This window comes from Mauremys reevesii, linkage group 1, assembly GCF_016161935.1.
Source record: "Mauremys reevesii isolate NIE-2019 linkage group 1, ASM1616193v1, whole genome shotgun sequence".
NCBI classification, from domain to species: Eukaryota; Metazoa; Chordata; order Testudines; family Geoemydidae; genus Mauremys; species Mauremys reevesii.
The window spans coordinates 23,588,675-23,601,746 of record NC_052623.1 but is presented as its reverse complement, the minus strand read 5'-3'; positions in this window follow the sequence as shown (position 1 = coordinate 23,601,746).

The window sequence follows — 13,072 nt, the reverse complement described above, 5'->3', positions numbered from 1 at the left end:
TGACAATTTTTAAATCAAGATTGGATGTTGTTCTCATAGATACACTCCATAAAATATTGAGGGAAGTTCTATAGCCTGTGTTAGGAGGAGGTTCACAGTGGTCCATTTTGGTCTGAAAACCTATGGATCTATAAAAAGTCAGTTTTAGGGGTATCTCAGCATTATGAGTAACAACAATATTTTCTCAAATTGACTTTGTCTTACTAATTAAAGACTTGTTTTACTGTGCTTGTATAACATATAAGGGAAACAGACATAGTGATCTAGTGGACAGGATATTAAGTTGCAAGTTAAGAGACACTGGCCTGCTGTGTAACCTTTGGCAAGTCACTTCACTTATCTGTGCCTCTGTCTCTCACCATATGTTTCTAAAAGGCATAGCTCAGTGAGGCCCTCACCTTTCCTGGAGCTCTAGGAGCGACAAATAATTACCTCTAAATGGATAGTTTGTAAAAGTCACGAGTTAATAAATAATACACAAAATGTGTGTGCTGTCCTCATTGTCCTTAATTGTAGCTGGTATAGAACAAAAGATTTGACCTAAGCACTTAAAATTTTGTAGACTACCTGGTGGAGGTTTTCATGTGAAAAATGAGTGTCCATTTACACACATCACCACCTGCATTGTGCACTCAGGGAAGACAGTCAGTTACAGATTCATCTAGCAGCCTTTGTATGTACATTCAGTATATTTTTGGCAGGTGCCAGTGAGCATCTGCCCTTTGAAAATATGGACTTTCCTGATTAGTGATTTATTCACATGCCTAGTGCTGAGGTACTCAAAAGTGAATGAATGCCATTCACCAGCGCCAGATGAAGGGTTATCATCTTCCTCAGTCATAGTACATGCTCCCTGAAATCACAATGGCTGCATCGCATTTGAATCTCTTGAATAATTTGTCCACAATACCTGTTTACTCTTCCCCCGGCCTATGCCCCCAATGCACTAGATTGTGTTTCTCCTGTCTGAGGCTTTTTAAATCAAAGCTTGCCTCAGTTTCTTACTTTTCTCTAGATCCCTTTGTGGTATTACCCTATCCTCATTGCTAGTTACAACGCTTGTAGTTGAATATCATTTTCCAATTTAATGAATGTGACAATTATCCCCCTTTTCCAGCTAAGTAACAAGGACGTTAAATAAGGTTCTGATCCAAAATGCATTGAAGCCAATTAAAAGACTCGCATTGATTTCAAAGGGCTTCCGTTTAAGCCCAAAGAGCGAACCCACCACCAGTCCCTGCAGTACCCCACTGGGATACCAGTCTTCTACTCATAACATTGCTATTTAAATGTAACCTCTTGATTTTGGTCCATGTGACATACCACTCACATATAAGCTAATCTGAATCATTTTTTTTTAATTTTCAATCATTTTCATAACAAGACACATTTTTATTCATTTTAAATATTTTAAGGGCAGATACTTTGCTTTAATTAAAGGTATAACAGTTCTGTAGAACTCTGAGGAATACCACAGTTACAGGAAAAAATAATACGATAACATGACATGAAAATTTTTATTAAAATGTAATAATCTAATTTTCCCGCAGCTCTGGCCAAGAGAAGGTGCACGCAGGAATGCAGCAGGGAAACTCCCTTCTACCACAGGGGCACCTGTTCCAACCCCCACAAAGTGAACACCCCTCACACACTGGAAGAGTACAATGAACATTGGAAAGGGAAATATTTACTCACAGAGGGATGAATGGAAAAAAAAACAATAGGGGGAAAGATGTGGGAGCGGTAAAACAAGGTTACATTCAACACAAGAGCCCACAGGCCCAGTAGTACGACAGTCTGGAAGGGCAGACCCCGTGCAATGCACCTGCACTCAGAGTTCAGGAGTCCTGGGCAGAGTTCCAGTCCAGTGGTGAGTCTTGGGTGCTCCTGGTTTTCTTCAGGGCCAGCAAACTTTCCCCCAACAAACCACTCCAGTGCCCTCTCCTGCTGCTCTCTGCAAAGCCACAGAGCGCGACAACCTCCCCACTTAACTATCTACAACCTCCCCCATTATTCACAATGCAAAGTCACAAGCCCCATTATTCACGGCCCCATACAGCTCTGGGCAGCAGTGATACTGGGTCCAGTTATGGTTTGTCCTTCTCGGGTGATTCCTCCCCACAGTGCTCCTCCTGACTTCAGTCCCGGGGCAACCCTGGTTGGCCGATCTGTCCTTTCCAGGCTTCAGGCAGATTCTCAGCTGCTTCACTCTGTGAGGGCCTGCTTGCTGTAGCACTTCTGTCTGGAGTTCCAGACACTCATCCTGTTCCTCCCCCTCTCCCCCTACTGCCAAAAAACCCAGCACTTCCTCTTCCTGGAACAATCAGGACTTCCTCACCCTCAGGGCAATTTTTTAAAGGGGCCAAACTCTCTGAATCCCAAAGAGATTACAAAGGGGGTATCCTGAAGATGTCTGAAGGACTCTAATTTTTATGAGCCTCCCTGCTTCCACTCATTTAACAATAATACCTGGTGTTTTCCATCAGTAGATCTCAAAGCACTTTACAAAGGAATTAAGTATCATCACCCCCATTTTACAGATGGGGAAAACTGAGGCACGGAGTGGTGAAGTGACTTTCTGAGGTCATCCAGCAGGTCCACGGCAGAGCTGGGACCAGGTCTCCTTGAGTCTCAGTCCATTGTACCACACTGGCTCACTCTCCCACCATAACCTGTCTGTCTGAAATATATTAGTTGGAGTAGCATTGGTTAATTGGTTTATAAAATGGAACTAAATGTTTTAGCAGGTTCTGAGGAAAGAGAGAGAGAGAGAGAGAGAGAAATTGGTTGGGATAAAACAAGAATACTATTTCTGCCAGCCTAACCACTCCTCGTCAGAAGCCATTTTTACACTGATGTTACCAGCCTTAAGTCCCATGCCTGATCCTTTATCATCTGAGTTGTAATAGTTTAATTTCTACTGAAATCTCTTCAAGACTGGAGTCCTTATTTTCCTGCATGTTTGAAAAGGACCATCACTCCAGTGACATTTGTATATGAATCGTGTAGCCCAAAGCTCAAATTGAATCCACCCACACAAATTGTTATTTGATGCTCAAAAATTAGACACTCCCTCCTCCCCCCATTATTTTTCATTTTTGTATGGTTCTACCAAAAAAAGAAAGCCCTAAATAGCGCAATAGAGCCTGTTTTCTCAAACGTTTTTTGCCCGGTTCTACTGACTCTAAAAGTTCACATAGTTTGGATAATCCTCATGACACTCTGGATATTTGGGTGCTTATGAAAAGTGAAACTCAACATCTGTTTGAATTTCTCATATCAAACACCTTCCTATAGCATCAGCAAAAATCCAGATTCCTGAGTTATCGGAGTTTTATATGGTGAAGGCTCTCAGCCCATCAAAATGACTACAAATTTCACTACTGTCAAATTATTTCTTGCTGAATAAGACCTTAGTATTAGCTTCAGGGATTCTTCCTTCAGTTTAACATTTCCTTCCCTATTTCTAGCTAAGGTATCCTTTATAGAATCATAGAAATGTAGGGCTGGAAGGACCTCAAGAAGTCATCATGTCCGGTCCCCTTCACTGAGGCAAGATCAAGTTGTAACCTTTCTGCCAAGTAGAGTCGGCAGCAACAAATGCTGTGTTCAATATCTAGGGGTTCCTCTTTAACAGTACAACACAAATCTGTCTCAAGCCCCAACCCAGTAATATGGGAAAATTACACACCATCCCCTGGGTCCAATACTTCCCCTCACGCAAGCATAGTGTCTGTGTGAGGAAAGAAACTTTTTAATAAAAAGGAGGAAAGTAACCCAGTATTAATTTGGGAAAACTCCGCAAGCATAAGCATAAGATCAAGATCAAATACCCACCCCAGAGTACATTGGGCAGTATCTTTTGCCTCAGGTTCTTAAGTCCAAAAAACAAAAGTTGCTTTAATGTGCCCCTTCCTTCTCCCTCCACTGTTGTTGTCCTTTGTCAGTGGAGACACAAGAGTTCAGAGCTGCTTTTGTGTGAGTTCACCGGAAGGCACTTTGCACATTCCTCCAGCCACTCACCACTCACTCCAGCCACGCTCCACACTCCAGTGAACATAAAAACATAAAAAGGCCATACTGGGTCAGACTAAAGGTCCATCCAGCCCTTCTGACAGTAACCAATGCCAGGTGCCCCAGAGGGAATAAACAACAGGTAATCATCAAGTGATCCATCCCCTGTCACCCATTCCCAGCTTCTGGCAAACAGAGGCTAGGGACACCATCTCTGCCCATCCTGGCTAATAGCCATTGATGGACCTACCCTCCATGAACTTACATAGTTTTTTTTTTTAACTCTGTTATAATCTTGGCCTTCACATCCTCTGGCAAGGAGTTCCACAGATTGACTGTGTGTTGTGTGAAAAAAAATACTTGCTTTTTTTTTTGTTTTAAACCTGCTGCCTATTAATTGCATTTGGTGACCCCTAGTTCTTGTGTTATGAGAAGGAGTAAATAACACTTCCTTATTTACTTTCTTCACACCAGTCATGATTTTATAGACTTCTATCATGTCCCCTCGTAGTCGTCTCTTTTCAAAGTCCTGGTCTTATTAATCTCTCCTCATATGGCAGCTGTTCCATACCCCTAATCATTTTTGTTGCCCTTTTCTGAACCTTTTTTTTTTCAATTCCAATATATCTTTTTTGGGATGGGGTGACCACATCTGCACGCAGCATTCAAGATGTGGGCGTACCATGCATTTATCTAGAGGCAATATGATATTTTCTTAAAGATTCCCAACATTCTGATCACTTTTTTGACTGCTGCTGCACATTGAGTGGATGTTTTCAGAGAATTATTCACAATGACTCCAAGATCTTTCTTGAGTGGTAACAGCTTATTTAGACCCCCTCATTTTATATGTGTAGTTGGGATTATATTTTCCAGTGTGCATTACTTTGCATTTATCAACATTGAATTTCATCTGCCATCTTGTTTCCCTGTCACCCAGTTTTGAGAGATCCTTCTGTAGCTCTTTGCAGTCTGCTTGGGACTTAACTATCTTGAGTAGCTTTATATCATCTTCAAATTTTGCCACCCCACTGTTTACCCCTTTTCCCATATCATTTATGAATATGTTGAATAGGACTGGCCTCAATACAAACACCTGGGGGACACCACTGTTTACCTCTCTCCCTTCTGAAAACTGACCATTGATTCCTACCCTTTGTTTCCTATCTTTTAACCAGTTGCCAATCCATTAGAGGACCTTCCCTCTTATTCCATGACATTTACTTTGCCTAAGAGCCTTTGGTGAGGGACCATGTCAAAAGCTTTCTGAAAAATCTAAATACACTATATCCACTGGATCCTCGTTGTCCACATGCTTGTTGACCCCATCAAAGACATGGAGAACAATTGCTCTCTGTCCCCTTTACAACAGCCTTTAACATATTTGAAGACCCTTATCAGGTCCCTGCCCTCAGTCTTCTTTTCTCAAGACTAAACATTCCCAGTCTTTTTAACCCTTCCTCACTGGTCAGATTTTCTAAATCTTTTGAGGCCTCACTGGTGTCAAGTAGCTGCATCACATTGTTGACTCATATTCAATTTGGTTCACTATAACACCCAGAGCCTTTTCAACAGTACTATCATCTAGCCAGTTATTCCCCAGTTAGTAGCTATCACTCAAGAAAAAGATAGAGTCAATAGTTTTCTATAAACATCCGCTCAATGTGCAGCAACAATCAAAAAAGTTAACAGAATGTTAGGAATCATTAGGAATGGGATAGATAATATAACAGAAAATATCATGCTGGCACTACATCAATCCATGGTACCCCATTCCTTCTATGCTGCATTCAGTTCTGGTCATCCCATCTCAAAAAAGATGTATTAGAATTGGAAAAGGTCCAGAGAAGGGCAATGAAAATGATTAGGGGCATGGAACAGCATCCGTAGAGGAGAGATTGTAAACACTAGCACTGTTCATCTTACAAAAGAGGCAACTGAGGAATATCATAGCGGTCTAGAAAATCATGAATGATATGGTTAAAATGAATAAGGAAGTGTTATTTACCCCTTCATGTAACACAAAAACTAGGAGACCCTATGAAATTAATAGGCAGCAGGTTTAAACAAACATAAGGAAATATTTCTTTACACAATGCACAAACTATGGAACTCATTGCCATAGGATGTTCTGAAAGCCAAAAGTATAAGTGAGTTAAAAAAAATTACACAAGTTCATGGAGGATAGGTCCATCAATGGCTATTATCCAAGATGGTCAGTGATGTAAACCCATGCTATGGGTGTCCCTAAACCTCCAACTGCCAGAAGCATCTGACACTAGCAACTGTCTGAGATGGGATACTGGGCTAGATGGACCAGTGGTCTGACCCAGTCTTTTGTTCTTAATCAACACTTTCCAATGGAAAAACATTGTCAGAAATTTTACAACCAGATGTAGTCTTAACCATGAAAACTCCACATTCATACAATGGAAGAATGTATTTGTTTTAAATAGTTTCACCTGATTTGGAGCAACTTTGATCATGTATGCAGGGGCGGCTCTAGGTATTTTGCCGCCCCAAGCACGGCAGGCAGGCTGCCTTCGGCAGCTTGCCTGTGGGAGGTCTCTGGTCCCGCGGATTCGGCAGCACACCTGCGGGAGGTCCACCGAAGCCGTGGGACTAGTGGACCCTCCGCAGGCAAGCCGCCGAAGGCAACCTGCCTGCCGCCCTCGCGGCGACCAGCAGAGTGCCCCCCGTGGCTTGCCGCCTCAGGCACGCGCTTGGTTTGCTGGTGCCTGGAGCTGCCCCTGCATGTATGTCAGCAACCGGGGTGTGGATGGTCAAATCCAATGGTTGTAGCAGTGGTATTCATGTCTAGTGGGCTGAGCAAGAGTCAGGACCCAGATGTCAAGACAAAGGGAGAAGCCAGGAGTCAAGCCAAGAGAAAGACCCCAAGGTAAGGAGCAGGGTTGGAGCAGACCAGAGCTGGACAGGATCAATGTTTGCACAAGAACAATCACATCTGTATTGGCCACCTGCTTGTCATGATGGAGGGTGGCCAGATCAAACCTGAGGGTCATGAAATGCCTGGAGTGACATGAGCTGCTGCTGTGGGGTGAGTGTGGGATGGGTTCACTCTGTAACCCCCTACCCCTGGGGTATTCCCTCAGTGTTTTTACGTTCTCTCTGTCTCTCCCTCTATGTAATGGTGAATCTTCCAAAAAGACAAAATGCAGTTGGTGGATCATCTTAGTAAAAAGTTTGGGAACCACTGTCTTAATAAGTTCATATTTAGTTTTTAGATAGAGCTGTGAACTATAATCACAAGGGAAAAAACCTCTCACTTCCCTTTGTCTGTCTGTCTCATCCTGCAATCCAAGCAGAGCTCCACATATGTAAATTCAATTCCAGAAAACGGTTCAGTGATTCTAATCTCTTCAGGCAAGGGACCTATCTTATTTGTCTGCAAAGCACACAGCACATTTTTGGGTGCTATAAAAGCCCAAACAAACAACATGTGGTGAAATGGAACTGGTATCTGTTGCTGCAGTATTGTCACAAAAAATGTATCTGGGCTGGTTTCAACAGATTACCAGAAGACACTGACCTGGGGGGCAGTTGGCAGGTATATTAGTGGAATGCCAAACAGGTGCTGCAAGACTTTTGAAGCAAGAGAGATTGGCTCCAGAATGAAATTTCCTGAACAAGCTGGATAGTGCAAACTGTTCAACTCCTCACCCAGACACAGTGATGTCAGTAGAGTTGCAGGGGGATGGAACTGAGGCCAGAATTTGTCCTTCAGTTTTATCTCAGTTTGAACGAGCCAATACTGGGCAAAGCTGAGGCTCTCCCTGCGTCCGGCTCCCTGCGGCCGAGGCTGTGTGCTCCGCAGTGGCTGTAATAATTTTTTTTGAAGGGTGGTGAAGCACTGGAATGGGTTACCTAGGGAAGTGGTGGAATCTCCTTCCTTAGAGGTTTTTAACATCAGGCTTGACCAAGCCCTGTCTGGGATGATTTAGTTGGGGATTGGTCCTGCTTTGAGCAGGGGGTTGGACTAGATGGCCTCCTGAGGTCCCTTCCAACCCTGATATTCTATGATTCCATGAATACAATGTTAAACATTTTGCTACAGCAGGAAGAGAGACTCTTTAAGGGCTTGTCTACATAAAATATGACAGTGGCACCGCTGCGCTGCTATAGCACTTCATAGAAGCATAGAATATCAGGGTTGGAAGGGACCTCAGGAGGTCATCTAGTCCAACCCCCTGCTCAAAGCAGGACCAATCCCCAACTAAATCATTCCAGCCAGGGCTTTGTCAAGCTGGGCCTTAAAAACCTCTAAGGGTGGAGATTCCACCAACTCCCTAGGTAACCCATTCCGGTGCTTCACCACCCTCCTAGTGAAATAGTGTTTCCTAATATCCAACCTAGACCTCCCCCACTGCAACTTGAGACCATTGCTCCTTGTTCTGTCATCTGTTACCACTGAGAACAGCCAAGCTCCATCCTCCTTGGAACCCCCCTTCAGGTAGTTGAAGTCAAATCCCCCTCTCCTTCTCTTCTGCAGACTAAACAAGCCCAGTTCCCTCAGCCTTTCCTCATAAATCAACTGCCCCAGCCCCCTAATAATTTTGGTGCCCTCCGCTGGACTCTCTCCAATTTCTCCACATCCTTTCTGTAGCGGCGGTCCAAAAACTGGACGCCATACTCCAGATGTGACCTCACCAGTGCCTAATAGAGGGGAATAATCATTTCCCTTTATCTGCTGGCAACGCTACTACTAATGCAGCCCCATATGCCATTAGCCTTCTTGGCAACAAGGGCACACTGTTGACTCATATCCTGCTTCTCGTCCACTGTAATCCCCAGGTCCTTTTCTGCAGAACTGCCGCTTAGCCAGTTGGTCCCCAATCTGTAGCACTGCATGGGATTCTTCCATCCTAAGTGCAGGACTCTGCACTTGTCCTTGTTGAACCTCATCAGATTTCTTTTGGCCCAATCTGCCAATTTGTATAGGTCACTCTGGACCCTATCCCTACACTCCAGCATATCTACCTCTCTCCCCAGCTTAGTGTCATCCACGAACTTGCTGAGGGTGCAATTCATCCCATCATCCAGATCATTAATGAAGATGTTGAACAAAACCGGTTCTAGGACCGACCCCTGGGGCACTCCACTTGATATCGACTGCCAACTAGACATCGAGCCATTGATCACTACCCGTTGAGCCCAATGATCTAGCCAGCTTTCTATCCACCTTATAGTCCATTCATCCAATCCATACTTCTTTAACTTGTTGGCAAGAATACTGTAGGAGACCATATCAAAAGCTTTGCTAAAGTCAAGGTATAATCAATGTAGATGCTATCTACACAGATGGGAGTGATTCTCCTGTCAGCATAGGTAATCTTCTTCCCGAAGATGCAGCAGTGAGGTCAACCCTAGCTTTGTCTAAATGGGGACGTAGATTGGCTTAACTACACCACTTGGGTGTGGATTTTTCACACCTCTGACTGATGTAGGTGAACTGACCTAATTTTCTAGTGTAGACCATTCCTAAGTGACCAGGAGAGGTTTCTTCTAATGCAAATTATTATCTGATTACTTAAAGTTCTTAGATTGCTACAGCAAATAGAGAAGATAGTTTAAAAAGCGGAGGGGAATCAGTGCATGTTTACAAATTATCCCAGTGTGTGATTCCTAGTTACAGTATGGATATCTTAATTATCCAATAAATACACAGTGTGTACTTTAAAAGTACTTTACAAGAGTTATTGAGTGTTTTGTGCCTCACTGTTGCACATTAGTAAATGAATTAATAGTGCATTTTTAAAAAACTGTGTGCAATAAATACACCTTAGGATATATTTTTGTTATGGAATGGTATATTGGGATCTTCGTATTTCATTACACAGTATCTTTTATCTTCCAATACTGTCCCATCTAGAGAGACATTTTTCTCCAATGTGTCAGTAAGTATAAACTCTGCTTACAATTTGTATTCATAATGATTATGTTTGTAATGTTATGTTTGCTTATAATGCAGTGTGCCGGAGCTTTTAAAAAGATGGCTGTGCCTTGAAGGAACTTCAATAATTATGTAAAAGCCCTGAAATAAAACAGTTAAGGGAGCCATTCATGTTATTAATAATTCAACATAAGCATCTCTGGACAAGAGAATGAGAGACAGCAGTTGATTTCTAAGAAGCTATATCTTGTCCTTGGTGGACACAATGGAAAAAATAGTGTATGTGCCCCGCCCCCAAAAAAGCAGTAAGCACAACTGGCATGACTAACAATGGTGCCAAATATGATAAACAGAACAGTTATGTAGATATATATAAGAAAATAAGTTAAAAAACAATGTTTTGAATGATACTTTAACATAGGGATGTTACATAAAAAATACATTGATTTTTGATAATCCTAGGGAAGTTAGCCTTGACATGCAGGACTGAAAACATTTATTCATCAAAGTCATCATTAGTGTTGTCTCCATCTCCATTCTAGAGAAGTCACGCTGATCCTCATGCACGCCGCACTCACACATCTCTGTACCAAGCTACCTGCTGGTCAAATATTTGCAGGGTGGTTAGCCTCTCATGTTTGTATGTGAGCATTTGATTGGCTAAAGGATTGATTCTGGAATGCATGTTAATTTACACATAACTGGTGTGATCAGTTCTTCCTCCAAAAACCAATCCAGGCCCGATAGGGTAGTTTTGGATGAGCTCAGTCATCCTGGAGCCATTCTATTCCTTGCTAATTTGCCCTCTTGTTAGAAAGTATAAACGCACCCCTTGTCAATGGCAATTTTCTCCATTAATCTTCTTCTTGGAAAATATCTACCAAGGTAGCTTTGCAAGTGTTGTAATGTCGGTCTTCTAATGGTAAATTTGGCATACACTCCAGTGCATTTATGATCTCATCAGTGATTGCCTGAGCCATTCTGAGCACCTTCAGTGCAAGGAGAGAGTCTTCAGAGGCTGAATCAAATGCCTTCCAGTAATGTCTTTTCAGCCAACCTTCCAGCCGTGTCACACCCTGAAAGGGTGTGGAAACCTGGTAGTGGTCTGGCTTTTAATGGTCTGAGTGATAGGAACACATCTGTGAGGGACATACCACGATTCTGTTCTTCAGCAGCAAGCATGGACTCTTGAGGAGGTCTTCAGTAGCATCTCACAAGAGAGCACTGGAACATATGTGCTTTGTGCAAAACTCTGGAGTTGAATAGCACTTTCCTGTGACATTGATGGCATGTATGATAACTTTAGTGTCAGTCTCCTCATGAGAACTACAAAGAAACTCCACTGAACAGTGTGAGGCAATAGCTTCATTACGCCCTGTGACGATGAAGTTCTTCAAGCAATTATTTGTATGCTAGAGAGTTTTTTCCTGCAAGGTATGCAGTTAACTCATCCTTTTTATGAGTATGAGACAGTAGCCTTTTCATTGTGACAATGGAGATATTTGTGGAGTCAGTAATTTTGAATTGTACAGATGCAATGCCATGGAGTCTCTTGCTTGGAAAGTGGGTGAGTCAGGAAGTTAGGAAGCTCCTTCAGGAACAATTATTTGCTGGTCCAGACAGCAGTTGAGACTGGGACTGGTCTCCACTAATATGCTCCTGATAGCAGACCATAACAATTGCGTAAGCAGGGTCTGAATGAACTCTCCCCAACAGCTAGTGATGAGCTGGAGGAAAAGACTTCAGGAGCAGACCATGTCTGCATAAACAGGCCTGCTTTGCCTAGGTGCAGAGCAGATGGAATTGCTTCACCAAAACGATCAGTTTGGGCAGATTTGGTTGCAAATCACTCTAGTATTTGAATGAAGGGGTAATGAAGTGTTGCTATCCTTATTGTGTGTGTAAAGGGCAGCAGAACTGTGAGTGGCATGCCCTGATTGAGGGGGACACTTTAAACTGAACCTCATTTGCTTATCAGTGGGTAGAGATGCCAAATCCTAGTGAAGAGGGTAGTGGGTGGGGATAGGTGTTCCTACCTGGTGGTGTGGACTCCAGTCAAAGGGTCCTAGACCCTCTTTGACCTGCTTCTCACCAGTATTTAATGATGGAGTTGATCAGACTCAACTAAGAGTCCTTGTTTCTGGTTGGTATTTGTAGAGCTGGTCTAGGACCTAAGACATAAACCTTGTGTGGAGACAGTTGAACACAGAGACTATACTGGCTGTGAAGTGGTTCCCCATTATCTTCTGAAGTCACTGAAAGCTGGGTTAAGTGGTCAAACCTCAGAACATGATACCATGGGAACACTAGGCAGCAGCAGCCAGTGACAGCAGAGAGAGAACAGTCAGTGGTGACCAGCAGCAGCAGAGAACAGTGGCTGAGAGACAGCTGCAACAGAGGCATTGCTCAACACCATACCCCCCAGGGATGGGAGCTGAACCCCTGTGAACGCACCTCTGAACTCTGGGTCTTTACAAACCAAGGACAGCCTACTGTGAGTGGGATGCAGTAGAGGGAGAAGCGAGCAGTAGATTAAAGGAACACTCATTTGTCGGACTTTCTCATGAACATGCTTGTGTTTTCCCAAATTAATGTTTTTCCCTTTTATCAATAGCTCTTTTGTTATACACAGACTCAGTGCTTGTGAGAGGGGAAGTACTGCTTCTTAGAAACACCCTGGGGTGGTGTCAAGTTTTCCCAGATTATTGGGTTGAGGGCTTGAGCCAATTCTGTTTTGTGTTGTTAAGAGGAATCCCTAGATACTGAACCTGACACCATCTGGCAGTAGGGTTACAATAGCATGAACAATACCTTTGCCATGTGTTGTTTCTTCAAGGAAGTCCAAGTTATCGGCAACACAAAATATAAACATACCCGTGACAAGGTCTGAGGAAATGTACAACCCTTCATTCAGTTCCATGTAGCAAAGAACCTCATTTGCCATTGTGGTTTCCAGGTGGAGTACTTCACTGTAGTCAGTGGAGGAGCCGCTGCTGTGCAAAAGCTGCACAAGGAAATTGCTACGGTTTTGGAATTAATTGTTAAACCAACAGACACTTGTGGTGGTAGATTACACATACACCATGCAGTTGTCATATATGTGTTAGAAACCTGCTTTTCACTGAAACACTTGTATATCAGGCTTTG